Source organism: Carcharhinus amblyrhynchos, chromosome 12, assembly GCF_965287045.1.
Source record: "Carcharhinus amblyrhynchos chromosome 12, sCarAmb.v2.hapA, whole genome shotgun sequence".
Classification (NCBI taxonomy): Eukaryota; Metazoa; Chordata; class Chondrichthyes; order Carcharhiniformes; family Carcharhinidae; genus Carcharhinus; species Carcharhinus amblyrhynchos.
This window is the reverse complement of record NC_137335.1, coordinates 33,208,336-33,232,872: the sequence shown is the minus strand read 5'-3', so window position 1 is coordinate 33,232,872 and position 24,537 is coordinate 33,208,336. Positions and strand designations below refer to the sequence as shown.

Genomic DNA, 24,537 nt, shown 5'->3' with positions numbered 1-24,537 from the left:
AGCACTGTTGCTTCCCAGCTCCAGGGACCCGGGTTCAATTCCAGCCTTGGCTCACTGTATGTGTAGAGTTTGTATATCCTCCCCATGTCTGCGTGGGTTTCCTCCCACAGTCCGAAGATATTCAAGTTAAATTGATTGGCCTTGTTAAATTGCCCCTTAGTGTTGGGGAGATTAGTGGGGTAAATACATGGGGTTATGGAGATAGGGCCTGGGTGGGCTTGTTGTCGGAGCAGCTCAATGGGCTGAATGGCCTCCTTCTGCACTGTAGTGATACTATGATTGTATGATAAGTTTAAAAACTGGAAATACAAAGAGTGAGGACCTGATGATTTCCACCCCAGGTTATTAAAAGAAGTAGCCGAGGAAATTGTAGATGCTAGAGTCATGATCTTCGAAAACGTTCTCAATTCAGGAGATGTCCTCTTGGATCAGAAAATTGCTGATGTTTCTATTTTAGTTTTTCACCTGGTGCAGACACAATGGGCTGAAGGGTCTTTTCTTGTGCTGTAACTTTTTTATGATCCTATGGATGGGAGAGATAAATGAGAAAATTATAGAGCACTAGTCTAATGTTCAATATGAGGAAGTTACTAGAATGTGTTATTAGGAACTGAATGACTGAGCACTTGGATAAATGTGAACTGAGCGACAACATGGATTTGTAAAGGACAAGTTAATCTCATGAACCTGATTGAATTTTTTGAGGAGATTACTAAACTAGTATATAAAGTTCATTTTTTTTTAAATGACGCAAGTGTTGCTGGAAAGACCAGAGTTCACAGCCCATCCCTAATTAACCAAGCTGTTGAACCGCTGCAGTCTGTGTGATGTAGGTACCCCCAAACCACAATGCTTTTAGGGAGGGAGTTCCAGAATTTTGACTCAGCAATGATGAGGGAATGGCAATATAGTTTCAAGTCAGGATGCTATGTGACTTGCAGAGGAACATAGAAGTAGTGGTGTTCACAAGCCTCCACTCTCCTTTTTCCTATAGGTAGTGGTGGTCACAGGTTTGAAAGATGCTTTACTTTCTTTCTTATCTTTTCTTTTTTTTCTTTTTTCTTCTTTACAGTATGGCCCAACTTGTCCATACACCCCTTTTTTTAGTCACAAAGTTAGTCCCAATTTCCCGTGTTTGGCCCATATCTCTTTATAGCCACCTTACCCTTGTAACTGTCTACATGCTTTTTAAAAGACAAAATTGTACCTGCCTCTATTACTACTTCTGGCAGCTTGTTCCAAACACTTTTTACTCTCTATGTAAAAAAAATTGCCCCTCTGGACCCTTTTGTATTTCTCCCTTCTCACCTTAAACCTATGCCCTCTAGTTTTAGAATCCCCTACTTTTGGGAAAAGATATTGACTATCTAGCTTAAAGTTTAAAGTTTTTTTAAAGTTTGAGTTTATTTATTATTTATTGTTGTCACAGGTAAGCTTACATCAACACTGCAATGAAGTTTCCATGAAAATCCCCAAGTCACCACACTCCAATGCCTGTTTGGGTATGTTGAGGAAGAATATTTCATGGCCAGTCCACCTAATCTGATCTATCCACCTAATCTATGCCCCCCATTATTTTATAGACCTTTATAAGATCACTCCTAAGCCTCCCATGCTCCAGAGAAAAAAGTCCCAGTCTATCCAGTCTTTCTTTATCACTCAAATCATCAAATCCCGTTAGCATCCTAGTAAATCTTTTCGGCACTCTTTCTAGTTTAATAATATCCTTTCAATAATAGGGTGACCAGAACTGTGCACAGCATTCCAAGTATGGCCTTACCAATGTCTTGTACAACTTCAATAAGATGTCCAACTGCTGTATTCAATATTCTGACCAATGAAACCAACCACGCTGAATGCCTTCTTTACCACTCTGTCCACCTGTGACTCCACTTTCAAGCAGCTATGAATCTGTACCCTGAGAACTCTTCGTTCTGTAACTCTTCCCAACGCCCTACCATTAACTGAATAAGTCCTACACTGGTTCGATCTACCAAAATACATCACCTCGCACTTACTTAAATTAAACTCCATCTGCCATTCATAAACCCACCGGCCCAATTGATCAAGATCCCATTGCAATCTTAGATAATCTTCTTCACTGTCCACTACGCCACCAATCCTATTGTGATCTTCAATCTTACTAACCATGCCTCCTAAATTCTCATCCAAATCATTGATATAAATGACGAATAACAGTGGACCCAGAACCGATCCCTGAGGCACACCACTAGTTACAGGCCTCCAGTTTGAAAAACAGCCTTCTACAACCACCCTTTGTCTTCTGTCATCAAGTCAATTTTATATCATTTGGCTACCTCACTCTGGATACCATGCAGTACCTTCTCAAATGCCTTCCTAAAGTCCATGTAGACAACATCAACTGCACTGCCCTCATCTACCTTCTTGTTTACCCCTTCGAAAAACTCAAATCAAGTTTATGAGACATGATTTTCCACTCACAAAGCCATGCTGACTGTCCCTAATCAGTCCTTGCCTCTCTAAATGCATGGGATTGAGGGTGATTTAGCAGTTTGGATCAGGAATTGGCTAGCTGATAGAAGACAGAGGGTTGATGGGAAATATTCAACCTGAAGTTCAGTTACTAGTGGTGTACTGCAGGGATCTGTTTTGGGGCCACTGCTGTTTGACATTTTAATAAATGACCTAGATGAGGGTGTAGGATGGGTTAGTAAATTTGCGGACGACACTAAAGTTGGAGGAGTTGCAGACGGTGAGGATGGATGTTACAGTTTGCAGAGGGACATAGATAAGCTGCAGAGCTGGGCTGAGAGGTGGCAAATGGAGTTTAATGCAGAAAAGTGTGAGGTGATTCACTTTGGAAAGAGTAACAGGATTACAGAATATAGGGCTAATGGAAGGACTCTTGGTAGTGTCGATGAGCAGAGAGATCTCACTGTACATGTGCATAGATCCCTGAAAGTTGGCACCCAGGTCTATAAGGTTGTTAAGAAGACGTACAGTGTGTTAGCTTTTATTGGTAGAGGGATTGAATTTTGGAGCTGTGAGATCATGTTGCAACTGTACAAAACTCTGGTGTGGTATTGCGTACAGTTCTGGTCGCCGCATTATAAGAAAGATGTGCAAGTGTTAGAAAGGGTGCAGAGGAGGTTTACCAGGATGTTGCCTGGTATGGTGGGAAGGTCTTATGAGGAAAGGCTGAGGGACTTGAAGTTGTTTTCGTTAGAGAGAAGAAGGTTAAGAGGTGACCTGATTGAGGCATACAAGATGATCAGAGGATTAGATAGTGTGGACAGTGAGAGCCTTTTTCCTCGGATGATGATGGCTAACACGAGGGGACATAGCTTTAAATTGAGGGGTGATAAATATAGGATGGATGTCAGAGGGAGGTTCTTTATTCAGAGGATAGTAAGGGCGTGGAATACCCTGCCTGCAGCAGTTGTGGACTCGCCAACTTTAAGGGCATTCAAATGGTCAGTGGATAGGCATGTGGATAACATTGGAATAGTTTAGGTTAGAGGGTCATTAGATTGGTTCCACTGGTCGGTGCAACATCGAGGGCCGAAGGGCCTGTACTGCGCTGTAATGTTCTATGTTCTATGTTCTAAATGCCTGTAGATCCTGTCCTTTAGAATACTTTCTAATAACTTATTCACTACAGATGTGAGGTTCACTGGCATGTAGTTCCCAGGTTTTTACCTGCAGCCCTTTTTAAATAAAGGCATAACATTTGCCACCCCCCAATCTTCAGGCACCTCACCTGTGGCTATCAATGATTCAAATATCTCTGCTAGGGATCCGCAATTTACACATGTTTGAAAGATGCTATCAAAGAAGCCTTAATGAGATGTTGCAGTGGATCTTGTAGATGATACATATTGCTGCCACTGTACCCCAGCTGCAGACACAGTAACTAACGTGGTGGATAGGGTGCTAATCAAGCAGACCGCTTTGTCCTGGATGGTTTAAGTTTTTTTGTGTGTTGTTGGAGGTGCAGTCACCCAGCCAAGTGAGGGTGTTTCAACACACTCCTGGTAAATGTTGGGAAGATTTTGGGGATTCATGAGATAATTTACTTGCCCCAGGATTCCCAGCCTCTGACCTGCTCTTGGAAACAAATTATTTGTGTGGCTGAACAAGTTAAAAGTTCTGGTCAGTGGTGACATTCAGGATGTTGATGGTGGGGAATTCAGTGACAGTAATGCTGTTGAGTGTCAAAGGAATATGATTAGGTTCTCTCTTGTTGGAGATGATCATTGTTTCGTACCTGTGTGGCACATCTCGACCCCAACCAACTGTTGCCCAGAGTTAGCTGTGCTGGACAGAGACTGATTATCTGAGGATTGGGAATGGAACTGAACACTATAGTATGGTCCGCAAACATTCCTATTTCTGATCTATGATGGTGAGGCTGTTGATGATATGAACTATCATCAACAGTCCTGCAGTAATGTCCTGATGCAGAGATGATTGGCCTCCCATCACCAACTTCCTTGAATTATAATAATATCTATGAATATTATTTACGTGGACTTCAAGAAGGGAGTTAAATACAACTCAACTCCACATACACTGATTCAGGAATGATTATTCACCATGCAATAGTATCAGCATGTATACTGGTGATGGCACCTTAATACTGCCCATTAGGCACTGGGCAATGCCAAGGGGAGAGGCCTATGGGGCAAGGCCTATTAAGAACATAAGAAATAGGAGCAGGAGTAGGCCATCTAGCCCCTTGAGCCTGCCCCGCCATTCAATAAGATCATGGCTGATCTGTCGTGTCTCAGTTCCACCTTCCCGCCCTCTCCCCATAACCCTTAATCCCCTTGCCTATCAAAAACCTATCAACCCGTGTAATAGTGAGCAATTGGTGAGGGATGGAGCAATCGGTGGGGGAGGCATCCTCTGCCACTCTGCAGTCGAGATCAGTGGGGAAGGGAAGGAGTGAGGGCAATTGGGATTGGGGTCCAGGTGGGTGGGAGGGTTTGACTGGTGCGGGGTCAAGGATGGTCATCAGGAGTTGGGGCGGGCTTGGCACTGTTGGAGGGGAACATCAAGGCTGATCATCAAGATTGGGGAGGGGGGTTGGGACTGTCAGTGGGGGGACAGGATGAGAGATCCAGACCGGTCACAGGGGTGGGGAGAAGAGGACAAAGGGGCTGGCCCAGGGTGGTCTGGAAGGCCAGCGATCAGTGGGTCGGCAGGCAGCAATGGAGATTTGCAAAGTTGGCCAGTAATCAGGCTGGCCAGTGATCTGAGAGCTGGCAATGGGAGACCACTGCACATGTGCCATTCTTTGTTCTGACAGTGGCCCATTCAATGCTATGCTGCTGTTCTCTTAGGTGGGAGTAGGCCCCACCCCTGAATTTCAGAGTGAATCACGCTGAGGCACGCTGTGATGCAGTGTTGGAGATTCATTCTAGAAATCATGCTAAAAAAAAGTGGAATTTGCTCTCCTTTCCCACACGTTGGGGACTTAGAATTTTTTTGGGAGTATCTCAGTCATTGTCTTCAAGAGGAGATTCACCTGAATGATACGGGGGCTGAAAGACGTAAGTTATAAAGACAGGTTACATAAACTAGACTTGCATTCCCTTGGGTATAGAAGAACTGAATCTTTGAGGTGATGAAAAGTTTTGACAAAGCAGAAAAGAATTATTTTCTCCTGTCGGAGAGTCCAGAACAAGAGAGCCTAACCTTAAAGTTAGGTCATTCAGAGAAGCTGTCAAGAAACGCTTTATCAGACAGAATAGTGAAAATATGGAACTCTCTTCATTAAAAACAAACTGTTAAGTCAGGGTAATCGAAATTCAAGGCTGAAATTGATTGCTTTTTGTTGGTTAAGCATACTAAGGGATGTGGATTCCAGGATTCAGTCAATTGGAGTTGAGATGCAGAGCAGCTATGATTCAATCAAATGGTGAAAAAAGCTCGGGAGTTGAATGGTTTATTCATTTTCCAGTATCTTTCAACATCACCTCACCACTATTACATTTTCTCATATACTCTTCCCTGTCTCTAAGCATTGCATTCAATCAAAGGAAATAGATCCTACAAGGCTAAATTCGCACAGTCTTTCACTGTCTTTCACTCTGCTCATGGTATCTTCTTCACTGGGGCATATAGATCCAAGTCTTTCAGACCAAGACCCGCTAACTGCATAAATCCTCTTTGCTGTTGCCAAATTTGTTGGAGAATATGTGATGTTAGAACTCTTGACAGTCCTGCATTGACCAACAAGTGGATAATACTGCAGCTCCTGATTATTCTTGTTCTTTATATCATTAAGAATCATCTAACAGGAAGTGGAATATTAAATCAAATGGTGAAATATTGAAATTGCAACTCCATTTTAATTCATTGCTGGTTCTTCCTCAATAGCTGTGTTCTTTGTAGTCTGAGAATGTATAAGAAAATTTGTGCTTCGGGAAGCTTATTTGAAGCTTTTTTACCCATTGCAGCAGTTACTTCAGCACGTAGAAAATACTCTTACAACAAGTGATGAATTATGATACTCCAACAATACTGTAGCTAATTGCGGTCTATGAAATCAAACCCACACATTGAAACTCACCTGTACTCATTTATCCTGCATTGTATTTAGCAAATTGACTTTAAAGCTTCCCCTGGTATCAAGATTTATGAAAAAACTTACCCATTAGGTCTTTCGTTCAAACTTTCATATTATCATAAGAGCTTCCTCTTATTCAATGTTTACATGTCCTTGGGGCTATTTTGTCTCAAGATCTGAAGTTACTCACTGGTAAAACAATCCCATTGTTCAGCTACAGTGCATTGAGCCAGTGTACTTCTATCTGTCACAGTCAATCCTTTGGTACTCAAATCAGACAGAAACATATTGCATTCAAGACACTTTCTAAAATGTGTGAGGTCCCAAGAAATTTTTATGTCCAAAATGTTGTATCACTACACTCTGAAGTCTCTTGTAATCAGCTAGGATGATTAAAAAAAACAACTGGACATCAACAGTTGATCCCATAGAGGTTTTCATTTTCTGAACATACAAATGAAGGCAACTTTTATAAATTATTTCATGGGGTGTGGGCATCGCTGGCAAGACCAGCATTTTTTGCTCATCCCTTAATGTCCTTGAAAAGATTGTGGTGATCTGTCTTCTTGAACCGCTGCAGTCCATCTGGTACACCCAGTTAGGAAGGGAATTCGATCCAGTGACAATGAAGGAATGGTGAATCAGTTCCAAGTCAGAATGATAACTTGTGGGTGGTGGTGTTACCATACATTTGCTGCATACCATTTTCCTTCTACCTGATAGAAGTCACGAGGTTGGAAGGTGCTGTTGATAAAGACTTAGTGAGTTGCTGCAGTTAGTCTTGTAAATGGTATTCACTGCCACCTATGTGTGTTGGTGGTGGAGGGAGTCAATGCTTAAATTGGTGGAAGGGATGCCAGTCAGGTGAGCTGCTTTGTCCTGGACAGTGTCCAGGTTCTGAAGTGTTGTTGGAACTGTACCCAGAGGCAAATGGAAAGTTTTTCATCACACTTGTGCCTTGCAAATGGTGATGGGTGTTATCTCAGAATTCTCAGTCTCTGACCTGCTGTTGTAGCCACAGCATTTATATGGATGAATTTACAATTCTCAAATCAGCCCTATTCCTGGTACATGCAGAATGGGTCATAGAATTTTTCCCTAGTATGTTTGGTTAAATCAAATCCTCTGCAATACACATTAACTCATAAAGAAATAAAATGTTAACCTTGTTAACTAATAGAAACGTTTTATACTTCTAAATTAGTGGAGGACCCAAGGCAGCCTGCTAATGATGTATATTTATTTTGATGGGTAAATAGAATTTTTTTCATTTCCAATAAATATCATTGAATAAAACATGTGAATCATTACAAATCATATTATCAACACCAGAGTGAACAGACAGAATTCCAAAGAAGGGCACTTCTTATCCTGCAATAAAGCCAACACATTAAACTGCTACTTACTCAGCTGTCCATTTCCCACAGCCTCTGTATAGAATCAAAAGCAATGATTTAAGCAGCTAAAGGTTGAGCTACACCCATACAGTCATGTCCAATACAAAAGTATTTATCAGCAAAGTGATGAGAGAGAAACAAGGTTTCTCATTAATTTATTAACTAGATAAGAAAGTTGCTATCACACCCTCCACTAGCAGTGTGTTTTTAAAGTTGGGAAGGCAATAAGATAGGTTAACCATTGGCTTTTCCCACCTGATTATACAACACCTTTGACAAAGTTATAGAAATAAGTTGGCTCACACCCTCAGAATCAAAGACCGATGTTTGCAAACACATAAAAAGGCCACCTCAGTATTCAAATCAGTATTCAAATCACTAAAAACAATTAATCATCTACTCAACATAAACACAGATTTTGAATTTAAAGATTACCCAAAAAGAAGCCAAATCAATTTTAACTCTTGTGCCTCACAAGCATACCAGACCTGACTCCCAGCAGGAGTCAGGAGGAAGCCGCACAGGAGATCCCCTGGAACAGTCATCATCAAGATTAATGGTGGGGCTGAGGTAGTTCAGTGCCAGAGAAAGCCCAAGGATTTATTATGGGGCCTAGACATGCATTCCAACTCCCAACAAAACCTCAGCCAGCTGATCCTCAAGACTAACATTCTCAGTGAGGCAGGCAGCAGGAGCTGACCTTGCTCTTGCTAACAAGAATATGGTTAGGATCAGGACAGTCAGCACACCCTTGACCTTTGAACCTCAATGAGATAATGAGGCTCTCATCTATCTGGGGTGAATGCCTTGCACAACAGCCTAGATGCACCTGGTAAAACGATACAGCTCAGGTGCGCAGACTGGCTCTGGTGGGAGAAAGCTTGTCTGTCACTCTTCTTAGACCATCATGCCCTGTTCTTTAGGAGGTGGAAATCGGGACTTATTTTTCATTAAGTTTGATTACACGTAAGAGAAGCCCCTCTGTTTATGTGGAGTAATCAGGCAGAGCCTGCACCATCCACACCGGAGCCAATATCCGCAGCAAAATATTGTGAATAACCCTAATACACAATAAAAATGTTATAAATTGACACCCCCAGAGCTTACAGTCAAATACTTCAAAGACCACAAAATTAATTTCCCTATTTTTGGAAACCAGGGGCAGAATTTTACAGTCCCCAGCTGCCATGTTGCAGGTGGTGGAGGGTATCCCGTCAAATTCTGCGAATAGCCATGCCAACACCCTCCTGCCCACTTTCAACTGTCTGCAAATTTATGATGGAATGGGTGAGGCCTAAGCCAGCCTATGCACTCTTGCCCTAATTAAGGCCCTTAAATGGGTAATTGATGACCACTTAAGGGCTGTTTCCAGCCTAGCCTCAATTTTGAGGTTGGCAGGAAAAGGTTAGAGACAATGGCAAAAAACAGCAAAATCTTTCTTATGAGTCTTGGACATAAAGGAGGAACTCCATCTTCAATGGCCTTCTTTTCACATCTAGCATTCCCCACAAGATCTGCCCCTCATCCCACCCATGGACTGAAGGTGAGGGGGGAGAGGTACAACACTGATATTAGAGGGAGGTTTTTCACACAGAGGGTAGTGGGGGTATGGAATGCTCTGCCAAGTAAGGTGGTGGAGGCAAACACGCTAGTGTCATTTAAGAGTAACTTAGACAGGCACATGACTGAGTTGGAGATGGGTGGATATAGGAGATCCTTTTAAATAAGGGTCATTAGCATTGGGGCGTCCCTGGTAATGTAAATGGGTATAGTATGATAATAATGTTTTTTCTCTTTTCATTCACAGGTTTTAAGTCGGTCCACCTCGTGTCCAATGAGGGGCATACACGCGATGGGTCGTACTGGGGCTGCTCTTGGTTGTTCGAGATTGGCCTAGTGCTTCATGTCGTTAGTGTGTGCCTAAACTGGACAAGATACTGGGCAAGACGACAGCTCAGTGACTATTGCTGATTGCTGTGCAGACACATGGATTTGGGCCAGTGTCTGTGGGAGTTTGCACATTCTCCCCGTGCTTGCGTGGGTTTTCTCCGGGTGCTCCGGTTTCCTCCCACACCCCAAAGATGTGCTGTTAGGCTGATTGGCAGGAATAAATTGTCCCTAAATCAGTTTCCCTCAATCTGGATGGCCATAAAACATTAGACAGGGGTCGTGGGTAGAGAGGTGGACTGGTGGTGTTGAGATGGTGGCGCAGGCTCGTTGGGCCAAAGGGCCTGTTTCCCGGGCTGATTTTGTTCTTTGTTCTTTGTTCAACCTGCAGCCTTCCCATCAGGACTGCCACACCTTTCTCCCCATATCCTTGGGTTTGACCTCTCCATACCACCATGAGACCACTCAAACTTACCTGGGCCCAGACTCATTTAGATGGTAGTAGCAGGCATGTGCCCAACCTGAAAGAGCATAAAACCTCATGAGAAGATATCAGGCACACATTCCACGATGCTACAGTTAGCCTATCAAGCCAAATGAGTCTTTTTCTGATTGGCAGTCAGTGATTAGTGGATTTCACGGGGATCTGTCCTAGGACCCCAACTGTTCACATTATATATTAATGATTTTGAAAGAGGGAACTGAATGTATTATCTCCAAATTTGCAGATGATACAAAGTTGAGTGAGAGGGTGAACTGTGAGGAGGATGCAGAGATGCTTCAGCGTGCTTTGGATAGGCTGAGTGTAAACAAGCATGCTGCTTTATCCTCGATGGTGTTGAGCTTCTTGAGTGTTGCTGGAGCTATATACATCAAGGCAAGTGGAGAGTATTCCATCACATTCCTGACTTGTGCATTGTAGATGCTGGACAGGCTTTGGGGAGTCAGGAGATGAGTTAACTGTCGCAGAATTCCCAATCTCTGACCTGCTCTTGTAGCAGGTCATAGTATTTATATGGCTAGTCCAGTTCAGTTTTTGGTCGATGGTACCTCCCAAGGGGAAGGGGATTCAGTGATGGTAATGCCATGGAATGTTATGGGAAGATGGATGGATTTTCTGTCGTCTCGTTGATCATTGCCTGGCACTTGTGTGGCACTGAGATTACTTGTAACATATCAGCACAAGCCTGAATATGTTCTGATCTAGTTGCATGGGCAAGAACTCTTTCAGTATCTGAGGAGTAGCGAATGGTGCTGAACATTGTGCAATCATCAGTGAAAATTATGTGGAGGCTAGACAGACAAGCTAGAAGAAACTGTTCCCACTTGTAAGAGTGTCAAGAACTAGAGGGTACAAATTTAAAATGCTATCCAAAAAAAGCAAATCTTAGGCAAGAAAAAAATTCTTCACGCATTGGGCAGAATTTTCCTGTGCTGCCCACTAGAGGAATCATAGCAGGTAGGACAGGACCATGCAAAGGTCCGTTGACTTCAAACTGCATTTTCTGGTCTTGAGGCAAGTGCGTCTGGAAAATCCCATCTACTGTGTCATTCAGGTCTGGACTGCACTGCCTAGAAGTGTGGTGGAGGCAGGTTGAATTGAGGCAATTAAAAGAACATTAGATAACTTGAATAAAAACACTGTGCAGGAGGTATAGGGAAAAGACAGGGGAATGTTACAAAGTCATGATGCTCATTTGGAGAGCTGGTACAGACACAATGGGCCAAATGGCCTCCTCCTGCACTGTAACAATTCTGTGAGGCTGATTCTGTCGTTCTATGATATTCCCACTTCTGACCTTATGGTGGAGGGAAGGTTGATGCAGCAGCTGAAGATAGTTGGGTCTAGGACAGTACCCTGAGAAACTTTTGCATTGAGGTAATGGCCTCCAACTGTGCTAGATATAACTCTAACCAGTGGAATGTTTTACTCTAGTTCCCATTAGCTCCAGTTTTGATAGGGCTCCTTGACACCATACTCAGCCAAGTGCTAAAACACAAAATACTGCAGTTTCTGGAATCTGAAACAAAAACAGAAAATGCTGGAAAGTCTCAGCAGGTCTGACAGCCTCTGTGGAGAGAGAATAGAGCCAACATTTTGTGTCTGGATAATCCTTCGTCAGAGCTAAGAGCAAAGGAAAATCAGAAAAGATTTATACTATGTGGGCAGGGGGAGGGTGTAATAGGACAAAAGGAATGTAAATGAGAATGAAAAAGGCTGAGAAAGTGCTAAAGGTATTCATTAAGTGATCAGAATGTGTGAATGGTAGAACAGAGATACAAACACCTAAAGGACTGCCTGAGGAATGTGGCAGTTGCCCTGATTGGGGTGGGGGGGGGAATGGAATTGGGTCAAGATGGAGATTGAGAATGGAAAAGTGGAAATATGGAAACAAGAATGAATGATGGTAAAAATGGGATGAAAAGAAGATATGAAATAAAATGGAAATGTGACGAAGGTGGTGAGGAGAGTTCATGCTCTGAAGTTGGTGAACTCAACGTTCAGTGCGGAAGGCTGTAATGTGCCCAGTTGGAAGATGTCCAATCGGAAGTGTTACCTTGATATCAAGGACAGTCACTCTCACCCCAATTCCTGAGTTCAGCTCTGTTATCCATGTTTGGACCAAGGCTGTAATGAGGTCAGGAGCTGAGTGGTCCTGGCAGGACCCAAACTAAATATCCATGAGCAGATTACTGCTGAAGTGTCACAATACTTTCCACCAACTTGCTGATTTAGTCAATGATGGAGCATCCACAACCCTCCAAAGATACACAATCCTTTGAGTGATTTCCCTTCATCTCAGTCTTAAACCCTTGAATCCTTATTCTGAGTCTGTGCCCTAGGTGTTCCAGATTCTATCAGAAACAGCCTTTCAGCATCTAGCCTATCCTATTGGGGAAGCACGGTGGCACAATGTTTAGCACTGCTGCCTCACAGTGCCAAGGACCTGGGTTCAATTCCAGCCCAGGATGACTGTCTGTGTGGTGTTTGCATGTTCTCCCTGTGTCTGCATGGGTTTCCTCTAGGTGCTCCGGTTTCTTCCCACAGTCCAAAGATGTGCAGCTTAGGTGAATTGGCAATGCTAAATTGCCCCTTAGTGTCAGGGGGACTAGCTAGGGTAAATGCACTGGGTTATGGGGATGGGACCTGGGTGGGATTGTGGTTGGTGCAGACCTGATGGGCCAAATGGCCTCCTTTTGCACTGTAGAATTCTATGAACAACCCATTCAGAATCCTGTATGAGATTATTCCTCATTCTTTTACGTTCCAGAGTATGTAGGCCCATGTTACTCAGCATAAGAACATAAGAAATAGGAGCAGGAGTAGGCCATCTAGCCCTTTGAGCCTGCCCCGCCATTCAATAAGATCATGGCTGATCTGAAGTGGCTCAGTTCCACTTTCCCGCTTTCTCCCCATAACCCTTAATCCCCTTGCCTACCAAAAACCTATCTACCCGCGTCTTAAATATATTTAGCGAGGTAGCCTTCACCACTTCAACGGGCAGGGAATTCCAGAGATTCACCACCCTTTGAGTGAAGAAGTTCCTCCTCAACTCTGTTCTAAACTGCCCCCCCCTTATCTTGAGGCTGTGCCCTCTAATCCTGCTGTCCTTTCTGAGCGGGAAGAACCTCTCCACCTCTACCCTATCCATCCCTTTCATCATCTTATACGTCTCAATAAGATCCCCCCCATCCTTCTAAACTCTAATGAGTACAAGCCCAGTCTATTCAGCCTCTCTTCATAGCTCAACCCCCTCAATTCCGGTATCAGCCTAGTGAACCTCCTCTGCACTCCCTCCAAGGCCAAAATATCCTTGCGCAAGTGCGGCGACATATCAAACAAGAGAACCATCCTAGCCTAGGGAGCAATCTAGTGAACCTTCACTGTACTGCCTCCAATTTAAATATATCCTTCCTTAAATGTGGAGCTCAGAACTGCACATGGTGTTCCAGGTGTGGTCTCAACAAAGCCCTGTGCAATTGTAGCAAGATTTCTTTACTCTTGTACTCCAATCCTCTTGCAGTAAAAACCAATATTTACTTTCGTAATTGCTTTCTGTACTTGCATACTAGCTTTCTGTGTTCCTTCTATAAGCATGCCCAAGACTCTCTGAACATTTACAAGTTTTAGACCTTTTAAAAATATTCTGTGTTTCTATTCTTATGATCAAAATGAATAACCTCACACTTGCCCACATCTTACTCTACCTGCCGTCTTTATCTCTTTGTAGCCTCTTTGAGTTCTCCTCACAATTTGCCTTTCCACCTAGATTTATATCATCAGTAAACTTAGAAACATAACCCTTTGCCTTTTCATCTAAGTCATTGATATAGATTGTAAATAGTTGAGGCCTCAGGACTGGTGTCACTTTAGTTTGCATTGCTGCCTCACAGTGTTAGAAATCAGGGTTCAATTCTGGTCTGTGTGGAGCTTGCATGTTCTCCATGTGTCAGCATACTTTACCTACAGGTGCTCTGGTGTTGTCCACCAATCCAAAGATGTGCAGCTTAGATAGATTGGCCATGCTAAAATGCTCCTTAGTGTCTAAAGATGTGCAGGTTCGGTGGATTGATCATGGATAGGATGGAGCTTTGTGTGGGTTGCTCTTGTGGAGAGTTGGTGCAGACTCTATGGGCTAAATGGCCTCTTTTTGTACAGTAGCAAGTATCTGGTTGTATGGACTGATCCTTGCAGTACTAAACTATTCATAGCCTACCAACTTGGAAATGTCCCAATTTTTGCCTGTTCTTTGCTTCCTGTTCATTACACATTTCTCCATGTATGCTAATATATTACCCTCAATTCCACAAACCTTAACTTGGTTATTAACCAATTGTGTGACACTTTGTTAAATACCTTTTGGAAATGTGAGTTTACTGCATCTACTGGTTCCCCCTTATCTACCCTATTATTACATACTTAAAAAGAAAGTTTGTCAAACACAACTTCCCTTTCATAAAACCATTTCATAAAATCATACTATATTTTACCAAATACATTATTAAGACTACCGCAGTAATATATTCCAGCATTTGCCTATTGCATATCCTTGATTTCCTTCATTTCACCATTAGCTACACTATATTCAACTGTCAAAGTCTCATGTCCTGCCATTCCCTCCCTAAATTTCTCTTAAAATTTCCTTAAAAACATTTTTACCCAAGCTTTTTTCTTCACTTGTCCTAATATTTCCTGATGTGGGTGTGCCGGCGTTGGACTGGCGTAAACACAGTAAAAAGTCTGACAACACCAGGTTTTAGTCCAACCTATTTATTTGATAATATATTATCAAATAAATAGGTTGGACTAAAACCTGGTGTTGTCAGACTTTTTACTAATATTTCCTAACATGGCTCGATATCCAATGTTTGTCTGATAATGATCCTATAAAATGCTTTGGATTAGGATTTTTGTTACATTTGACTTGGAAGTAACAAACGCTGATACTGAGTGAAATGAGTAAAGCCTTTCTGTTCCCAGTGTTAATAGTCCTCACCATACTGGACACAAGGAGGAACAAATAAATATGTATATTTTTAAAACAAGTTCATTGCTTCCTAACTTTTATTTCATATCTTTTATTTCATATCTTCACAGATAATTTGTCTATAACTTAAGACATCATGTCTCCCCTGGTGAGAACCCACCATGGTTGCTGATGAGGAAAAGGATTCCAAAGAATCTGGGCATGGAAGAAGCAGAGTCCAATGTCAACTGAAAGCAATGGCACCAGAATACACATTGGAAGGAAAACATTCAGGATGTGTCACCATGGAAACCAAGACAACTGTCTTTCCACCTATCAGACGTATTAGTCACAAGGGGCAAATACTAAAGACTTCAATCACCTGCTGTACAATTGGAGACAGCCAGATACGGCTCACAAGACTTGGAGTACAATAGGCACTTATGCATATAAACTACACTATGACATAAGAATAAAAGCAAAATACAGCAAATGCTAGAAATCTGAAATAAAAACAGAAAGTTCTGGAAATGCACAGTAGGTCTGGCAGCATCTGTGGAGACAGAAATAGAGTTAATATTTCAAGTCGAATATGACTTCTTCAGAACTACACAATTACTTGTCTAGCTCCGTACATCATAAAAAAGGATTGTATGTGGGAATGTAAGCAGATGAACTCTACAATCATTTAAAGAGTACATAGATCATTTCCATGCCAGTTGAAGCTGTGTTGAGTCATCTGATGTTCAGCTGGATGGACTCAAAGGATAAGTCGAAATGCTGTTGTGACAGATGTGGTACGTTCCTCTGGGGTAGACCCTAGAGATGTTTTCAGTGTAGATTCGGTATTGAAGTATCACTGAGCTTTTATTGTATATTATAATTTGTAAATAGTAGCAAGGCAAACTGCTATTGTAAATTTTGCCTTTATTGTTTATCTTTTACTTGAAAATATGTAAATGAAACCATTGTTTTTCAATAATTTTGTGTACAAATGATAGCTACATGAAAAAACACTAAATTATCTGTTCCCTTAGAAATGGTGTTAATTAAATTGCAAAAATAATACATATGATACAGAATTAAATTTTGATAATATTTTTAAATCCTTTTCAAAAGTCAAATATAATCAAAGGGATTATTTTTCTTAGAAACTGCAGTTGTCCTAAGGTGCTCATAGTGAATCAGAGGATTTTTTAAACACATCTTAGTTGATTATGAGGCTATGGACAGGAGTGAGATATTATAATTTTGATGATGTAGATAGGTTGCCCTATCTGCTTTGTGGCAGACTCGATAGAGTAGCTGGTCTTTTTCAGTCTTTTTTTTATATATATACTTTCCAAATGGAATTAGGGACATGGTGGTGGTGGGGAGCAAGGGCATGGGGACAGCTAATAACAGGAAGTCCTAGCACCCTTGTGAATTCATCAATTAGATAGGAAATTCCATCAACTAACAATCTCATGGGCTCGTTTCTTACTAGTTTTAAACAATTCCTTTATTAACAAAAGTTGGCCACTTCTCCTTCCCTAATACCCAGTACGTATCCCTTCAGCAATATATAACAAGCATGTTAAATTCAGACCCATCTCTAAGACCCAGCTCTGTGAAGGATATTCGCTCAGGGTTTCTGTAATGATATATTAGCAGAAAGTATGTGAATCTATTTTTGATGTTTTTGGTGGCTGTGTGGAACCATGGATGAAAACCTCGGTTTATTTGAAACAATGTTGCTTCTTTGTACCATATTTTAGTAGTTGATCAGACTGCAAAGGTGCATTAACATTTTCAGGCCACAATTCAAGCAAATTCTTATCTTTTTCCTTGCATTTTTATACTTACAGTTTGATTTTCTAACTTGGAATGACAACTAAAATGTCTCAGATGTATCCGTGTTTCATTTCACTTGCCATGCAAACACTGAAAGAAGAGAAAATATTGGCATGTTTAGTCACAAAAATGCAAGCAAAGTTGAAGGGAAATTGCAGGGTCTACTTCCTAAGAACAAATGTGTCATAATAATCAAATAAATTGTGCAGTTTGAACAAATTAACTGAATATGGCAGTGATTTATTTTATACCTTGGGAGTGTGGTCCCAGGAAGCAAAAAAAAGCTTAAAATAATCCAAATGTCACCAGTTAATAGTTTTTGGGTGAAATTCATTCTTTAGCTAGAAATGGAAGAATGTTTCTCTCTGTAATGAATATGCCACAGAAATAATCTTTTTTACTACAGTTTTGATTGTAGGTCACTAATTGAAAAGAAAAACTGGAACCTTTTCACTTTTTTTTAATGGAATAATTTCTTGTTTGGTAGAAAAATGGGGTGGAGCTGGAAAATTATATGATAGACAGCATGCTTATAATTGCCAGCTTACACAGCAAAATACTTTGGCCACAAAATATGTCTCTCTTGCGTCTGTATTTTCATGCTATGGGTGTTGTTTTGATTTCAAAATGGTGCTTGCACTTCATGCACAAACTTCTGATGTGGCGTGTAGCAGACACCTTTTCAGGGAGTCAGTAGCGTGCACATTAGGAGTGTGCACTATGCAGTGGAAGTATGCAGATGAGGCAAATCATAAAAGCAGTCAGTGATAACACTGATGTAACGCAAGTACGTTCAACCTCAATGCTTCAGCTAACACCCTTTTGTAAATATACTCAACTGAACGTGCCTTCAGCAACAGGAAGGACCTCAAAGCAGCACTATTTAAATTGATCTTCAATTGTCTCGTGTGATTTGCTAATTACTTTCTACCAACTCTATCCAAGTGTCTAGAGGTGTTTGGTGTTTGCAGAGTTGTTTAAAGTTGAGAGAATGATGACAGTGAGAGGGGTGAGAGTCATTGGAAGTGGAGAAGGTCAGTAAAAGTATATCTCAACCTCTAAGAGGTTAGTTGCTAAGAAACAAATTGCAAAGTCTGAAGGTAAGGTTCATGTTCTCGCCAAAGTACAGATGTCAGAGGACGTACAGCAACCTGGAAATTACCATACAGTCTGCTTTCAAGTTGATCCTTTGAGATCATGATTGCATGAAAAAATGATACCATGCATTGAAATTAAGAGGTAGCTAACAACAATAAAAATAAAGGGAATGTTGAGGTGGGAGCGCAAATTCTGAGAGTTTAGGGGGGTGGGCAGAGCAACAAAGCGATGGGAAGGTTCTAAAGAGCAGGTCCCTGTAATGGGCCTTAATTGGAAGAGGACAGAGATAAGGCAACACAAAAGAGAGGTAGAAATCATCTAAAATTATATCAACACAAGAGGAGGAACTATTTGGTCAGTAGCTGTTCTTTTTTGGACATTTCAGGAACACGTCTCAAGTTTATTTCTAGTAAGTTTAGATGATAGTCCAATAAATAGAGGTACAGCATAGCACCTCAGCGCATTTGAAAGCACATCTTGTGCCATTTGAGCAATCCAAGTCACTTCTCAAGTCCTAGGCAACCACATGTACAGGAAGTGTTATCAGCCAGACGAAATCCAAATACAGGTTTTGAAGATTGAATAGCAGCTGATGTCACTGCAGTGCATCCATGAGACTGAAAACTATGTAGTTAACATGTTTCAGGATATAAGAGTTGAAGGTCTAAAGGAAAATTTGAGGTAGCTAGGAAAAACATTAAAAAGCAAGACCGTCAGTTTAGTAATCAGTGGATTCACCCAGTGCCATGCACTAGCGGATATAGAACTCGGGGGATAGTGCAGCTGAAGGCATGGCTGGAAAGATAATTTAGGAGGGAGAGGTTTAGATTCCTGAGAGTGGTTTTGGGGGAGGTCAGCCATGTACAAGACAGGTAGATTGCTCTTCAACAGAGCCGTAACCAAGAATGTTGCATAAAGGTTTGCTGGTGTGGTTTGGGAGGATCTATATTAGTTTAAACCAAAAATAAAATGCTGGGAAATCTCAGCAGGTCTGGCAATATCTATAAGGAGAGAAAAGAGCTGGCGTTTTGAGTTCAGATGACCCTTTGTCAAAGCTAAAAGGCATAGAAAGTAGGAGATATTTATACTGTAGGATGAGGGAATATGGAGGGAGACAACATTGGGAACAGCCAATACAATAGACCAAATTGAAAGAGGTGTAAGTGAAACACTCCTCCATGCTTACCATCCAAAGTCCAAAACTCTCATTCCATGTTAAGCAGTGATTCACTTGCGCCTCTTGGTCTCCTCGATATCTGAGAGACCAAATGTAGACTGGGTGACTACTTTGCTGAGCATCTTCCGTCTGTGTGCAATCAGGACCCTGACCTTCCGGTTGCTTGCCATTTTAACACACGATCCTGCTCTCATGCCCACATGTCTGTCCTTGGCTTGTTGCAATGTTCCAGTGAAGCTCAACGCGAACAGGGGGAACAGCATCCCATCTTCCGGCTAGGCACTTTACAGCCTTCCAGTCTCAACATCGAATTCAACAACTTCAGATGATTAGCTCTACCCCATCTTGACCCCTTTGTTTTCATATTTAATTTTTAACTGTTTTCTACCTTTTATTTCTTTATTGTCTCTCTTTATTCCCCTCCACCCTTTCCCTCTATTTTATCTCCCCTTTTCTTACCATTTCTCTCTCTTTGCTTCCCTTTTCCCACTTTTTCTCAATTTTATCCCTCTCCTACCCATTTCCCCTCCTCCCCCCACATCTTCGTCTGTCACAGCTTACCCTCTGATTTCAGCTTCTCTGCCATTTGGCCTTTCACATCTCCTTTTTTCTCTATGGACTGTAATTAGCAGCCTTTCCCCTTGTTTTTGTGGCTATGACTCATCTTTCATTCCCTCACCCTACAGTATAAGTATCTTCCAATTTCCATGTCTTTTAGCTTTGACAAAGGGTCATCTGGACTCAAAATATCAGCTCTTTTCTCTCCTTACACATGCTGCCAGTCCTGCTGAGATTTTAAAGTATTTTCTCTTCCGGTTTCACATTCCAGCATCTGCCGTAATTTACTCTTATCACAGTAAGAAGTCTCACAACACCAGTGTAAAGTCCAACATGTTTACAGGTGCTTTTATCTATATTAGCTTAGTCAGGAGATGGGAATCTGAGTGTAGATTCAGATGGGAGAGGAGCAAAGTTAGGAATAGAAGGCAGAAAATTAGTGAGTGAATGGGCAGCAAGGAAAGCGGAGACATCCACTGAGACATCTGGAATTCTCCGACCTCGCCCATGGCTGACTTTCCACTGCAGTGAATAGAGATTTGGCTGAACTCCAAATTCTCTGTTCTCAGTGGCAGTGACAGTGGGTTGTGCGAGACGAGAGAACTTCGGCCTACCCTATGATGGGGCTACAAGTTCTGTGAGGCTGACCACCATTGACAATGTCAGAAATAATTGGTTCCAATTCCGTGCATTGACCTTGGCCAAGTCAATGTACAGCTTCTCCATTCTCCTCTGGCAAGTCTGTCAATGCACCAAGCTCTTTTTGTGCATTCCCATCAATATGCTATCAAAGTCCTTACCTGAGCCTGCTGCAGCTGAACTTAAATCCAACCTCAACCTTGGGAGCTGGTACCAGTGCTACAATTTCCCTGGCTTGACTGAAGGTCATTTGTGCCCAGAAGTGGTCACATGCTGATCTTGCCACATTGCTTCCTGTTGAGTTTGTGCTGTGCCAGTATCTGAGCTGGTGATTGTGAGTATGAGGTCAACTGATGGTATTTCTTCATTACCAACATCCTTCTCCTCCTGTGTTTCACATCCCCATAACAATGCTTGACCTGGTGACAGTTTTTGCTTACCTGAAAGGAGAAAGACATAGGTAGTGGAGATGTGGTGAATGAGGCTACAAGGAAGTAAGGTGCTTATACCATATGCAATTTGCATGTCAGAAGTTATTATGGAAGTGGGGGAGGTGAGATGTTAGTTTTCAGCCTCATAGCAGGCAAAGACTCAGTAGTGACAAAGATTGCCAGCACCATCTCCTCCATGGGATGAAAAAACAAAGCTATGCCCTTCCCTTCACTGGTGCAGTTATGTGTGTGTGTTTTTGGTTAAAATCTTAGAATGCTTACAGCATTCAAATCCATCACACTTGTGCCAACTCTCTGCAAGAGCAAATCAGCAAGCCCAAATCCCCTGCCCTTTCCCAGTAACCCAACAAGTTTTTTTCTTCAGGTGTTTCTCCAATATTCTTTCGAAAGTGATGTTGAATCTATTCTCACTGCTCTCTAGATTGCAGATTCTAATCATTTAAAATATTTTCCTCATGTTGCCATTGATTCTTTTCCATTCACCATATATCAGTTTCATCCAGTTCTCAAGTCCTCTAGCAATGGAAATAATTTTTCACTATCCAGTGTGCCTCAACTCCTCACGGTTTTGAACACCTTTATCAAATTTCATTTCAATCGCCTCTTCTCCCAAGAAGCCTAAGCTTCTTCAATCTAGCCACATAACTGAAGTTCATTATCCCTAGTACCATTCTTGTAAAGCTTTTCTGCACCCTCTCTAAAGCCTTCACATCCTTCCTGAAGTGAGGCATTTTGAAATGGAGATAATATTTAGGTTGAGGCTGAACCAGTGTTTTACAAAGGATCATCATAAATTCCTTGCTCTATGAGTGGAATTTGATGGGGCAGCACAGTGGTTCGTCAGGCACCCAGTTTCTGTTTCAGTCTCGGGTGACTGTCTGTGTGGAGTTTGTACATTCCCCCCATGTCTGAGTGCTCTGGTCTCCTCCCACAATCCAAAGATTTGCAGGTTAGAAGGATTAGCCATGCTAAATTGCTCCTTAAGTGTCCCCGAATGTGTCGGTTAGGGGGAGTAGCGGGGTATTACGTGGGGTTACGGGGATAGGGCCTGGGTGGCATTGTTGTCGGTGCAGATTCAATGGGCTAAATGGCCTCTTGTATTGATTCTATGATTTGGTGGGAGCTGATATTGAGGGGGACAGGGGCACAGGGGTGGGGGGTGGTGGTAGGGGGAGGTTGGTGACTGTGGATGGGAAAAGTTCTTGTGGCCAATGGGAATGTCATGCATTCCCATTGGTCAATTGCAACTGCAATATAGATGATGGCTGTGTACACAGAGGTGATCATATCTATACCTGCCTCTTGACACAGTTTATCTATGAGTTGCCTACAGCCAGTCTTTTTTGCCCTTTGCCAGAAGAACAACAATATTGCCCATAAGGCTGTCAGCCAGCTGAAGTTGGAGAGAGGTCAGGAGGAATGCAACCAGTGCTCTCATCAGTGATGATGAGCATTGGAGCTTGAGTGCGCATTCAGAATGTGCACCAACTACCTTCAAATGTCTGAGAGGCGATTCCAGAAATGGCTAACGTTTTCCCAAAAGGCAGTCACGCTCCTTCAACAAGACCTATAGCCTCATAGATTTGGAGGGAACGTGATGCCAGTCATCCTCAGAGTAACTGCAGCTTGAATTGCTACAGCAGTGGATCATTCCAGGGTCCACTGCAGACATGCGTGGCCGCAACACATGGTGCCTCAAGGTGGTAACCAGTGTTCTGTTCAGGAAGGGCAATTAACTCATTGAGCTCACAATTGATGCTGATAGCCAGGCTACAGGAGCAGTTGGTTTGGGGCCATTGTGTGGTTCCCACCGGTACAGGGTATAATCGACTGCACTTACATGGTCAGTAGATGTCCTTGCAAACAGTTAGATATGTTTGTCAATCAAAAGGGATTTCACTCACTCAACATTCAACTACTCTGCGACAATAGAAAGAATGATGTAAATCTGTGCTTGTTTCCCAGGGAAATCTCACAGCTCCTACATTTGGCTCAATTTGGAGCAAAACCCTGCCTTAGTGCAAGATTTAATCCTGGATGCCAAAGGCTCTCTCTTCAGGACATGGCTCATGACACCAGTGTGTCATCTACACAGCCCTGCGGAGGAGCATTACAGTGCAGCACATGGATTGACCAACGCAACCACAGAGGAGACCAAAGAATTGCTGAAAATATACTCCTGATGCCTTGCCCACCCCAGCAGTGCCTTGCGATACCTGTCACAAAGGGGTTCCAGGATTACATGAAGTAACATTGCAATAGCAAAGAAATTACCATGCACCAACATAGAGGAGCTGCTCTCCTCCTCAGATGAGGATGACAGAGAGGACTGTGAAGAAGAGGCACAATGGCTAGCACTGCTGCCTCATAACGCCAGGGACTCAGGTTCAATTCCAGCCTTGAGTGACTGTGTGGAGTTTGCACATTCTCCCTGTGTCTGTGTGGGTTTCCTCTGGGTGCTTCCGTTTTCTCCCACATTCCAAAGATGTGTGGGTTAGGCGGATTGACCATGCTCAATTGTCCTTTAGTCTCAGGGGTATTAGTAGGGTAAATACATGGGGTTATGGAGATAGGGCCTGGGTGGGATTGTTGTTGGTGCTGAATGGCCTCCTTCTGCAGTGTACGGATTCTATGATTCTATTGCACCACCTCTCCAAGATGGCAGGGCTGTGGAGAGAAGTGGAGCTAACCTCATCTTTAATCATTTTCAAGTAATGAAGTACCTCCTTGAGCAAACCAAATTTGAATGTGCATTCACTCTGCCAGTCTCCAGCCAGAGTGCAGCATCCCAGGGGAGTGGACCTTTATCATACAAAATTGAAAGATATGACAACGCCCGAGGATTCAAGCTTTGAACTTGCATGTTAAGTCATTGAAACTATAATGAACAAACATTCAGCTCCTTGCCTACAGAGCTGAATCCTGACAGGTTGACTTCTCTATGAGATTCAGTGATATTTTGGCTATGCCTGCAGTCCAATCTTCAGTGGTTTCGTAAGGATATCATTCCTTGGCATTAAGTTATTCAGCATTCAGCATAAGCCCACAAATCTGGAAAAACAGTCTTCAATGTATAGCAGAACCCTCTTCAAATGATTCAGGCAGTGGATATGTGGCTTGACCACACTCATGGTTTACTCAATTATGGTTCTTGTACACAAACACTGCAACAACTCCAGTGCCTCTTATCGCTCAGCAGGGACACAGTGAACATGTGCAAGATCTTAGAGGGTGGCTGGACATATTGAAAGTGTTATTAGTGAAACAAATGGTATCTTGGGCTTCATGCGTAGAAATACTTAATACAAAAACCGGGAAGTTTTGCTGAACATCTTTATAAAACTCTGGTTAGGCCACAACTGGAGTTTTGCATCCAGTTTTGGAAGGGTGCAGGGAAAATTTATTGACAAGGTGGTAGTGATAAAGAACTTTAATTAAAAGATTTGAGGGGCAACCTGATGCTGATGTATAA

General features: G+C 42.3%; 1 protein-coding gene across 1 annotated transcript in view; it reads left to right on the top strand.

The window, feature by feature from the left end:
* The window catches only part of scaf8 (SR-related CTD-associated factor 8), a 285,263-nt gene extending 267,919 nt beyond the window's left edge, over positions 1–17,344 (top strand). The window contains exon 21 of the transcript XR_013888261.1: positions 15,440–17,344. The gene's annotated coding sequence lies outside the window, so the exon portion shown is untranslated. The remainder of the gene's footprint in view (positions 1–15,439) is intronic.
* The last annotated feature ends 7,193 nt before the right edge of the window (positions 17,345–24,537 follow it).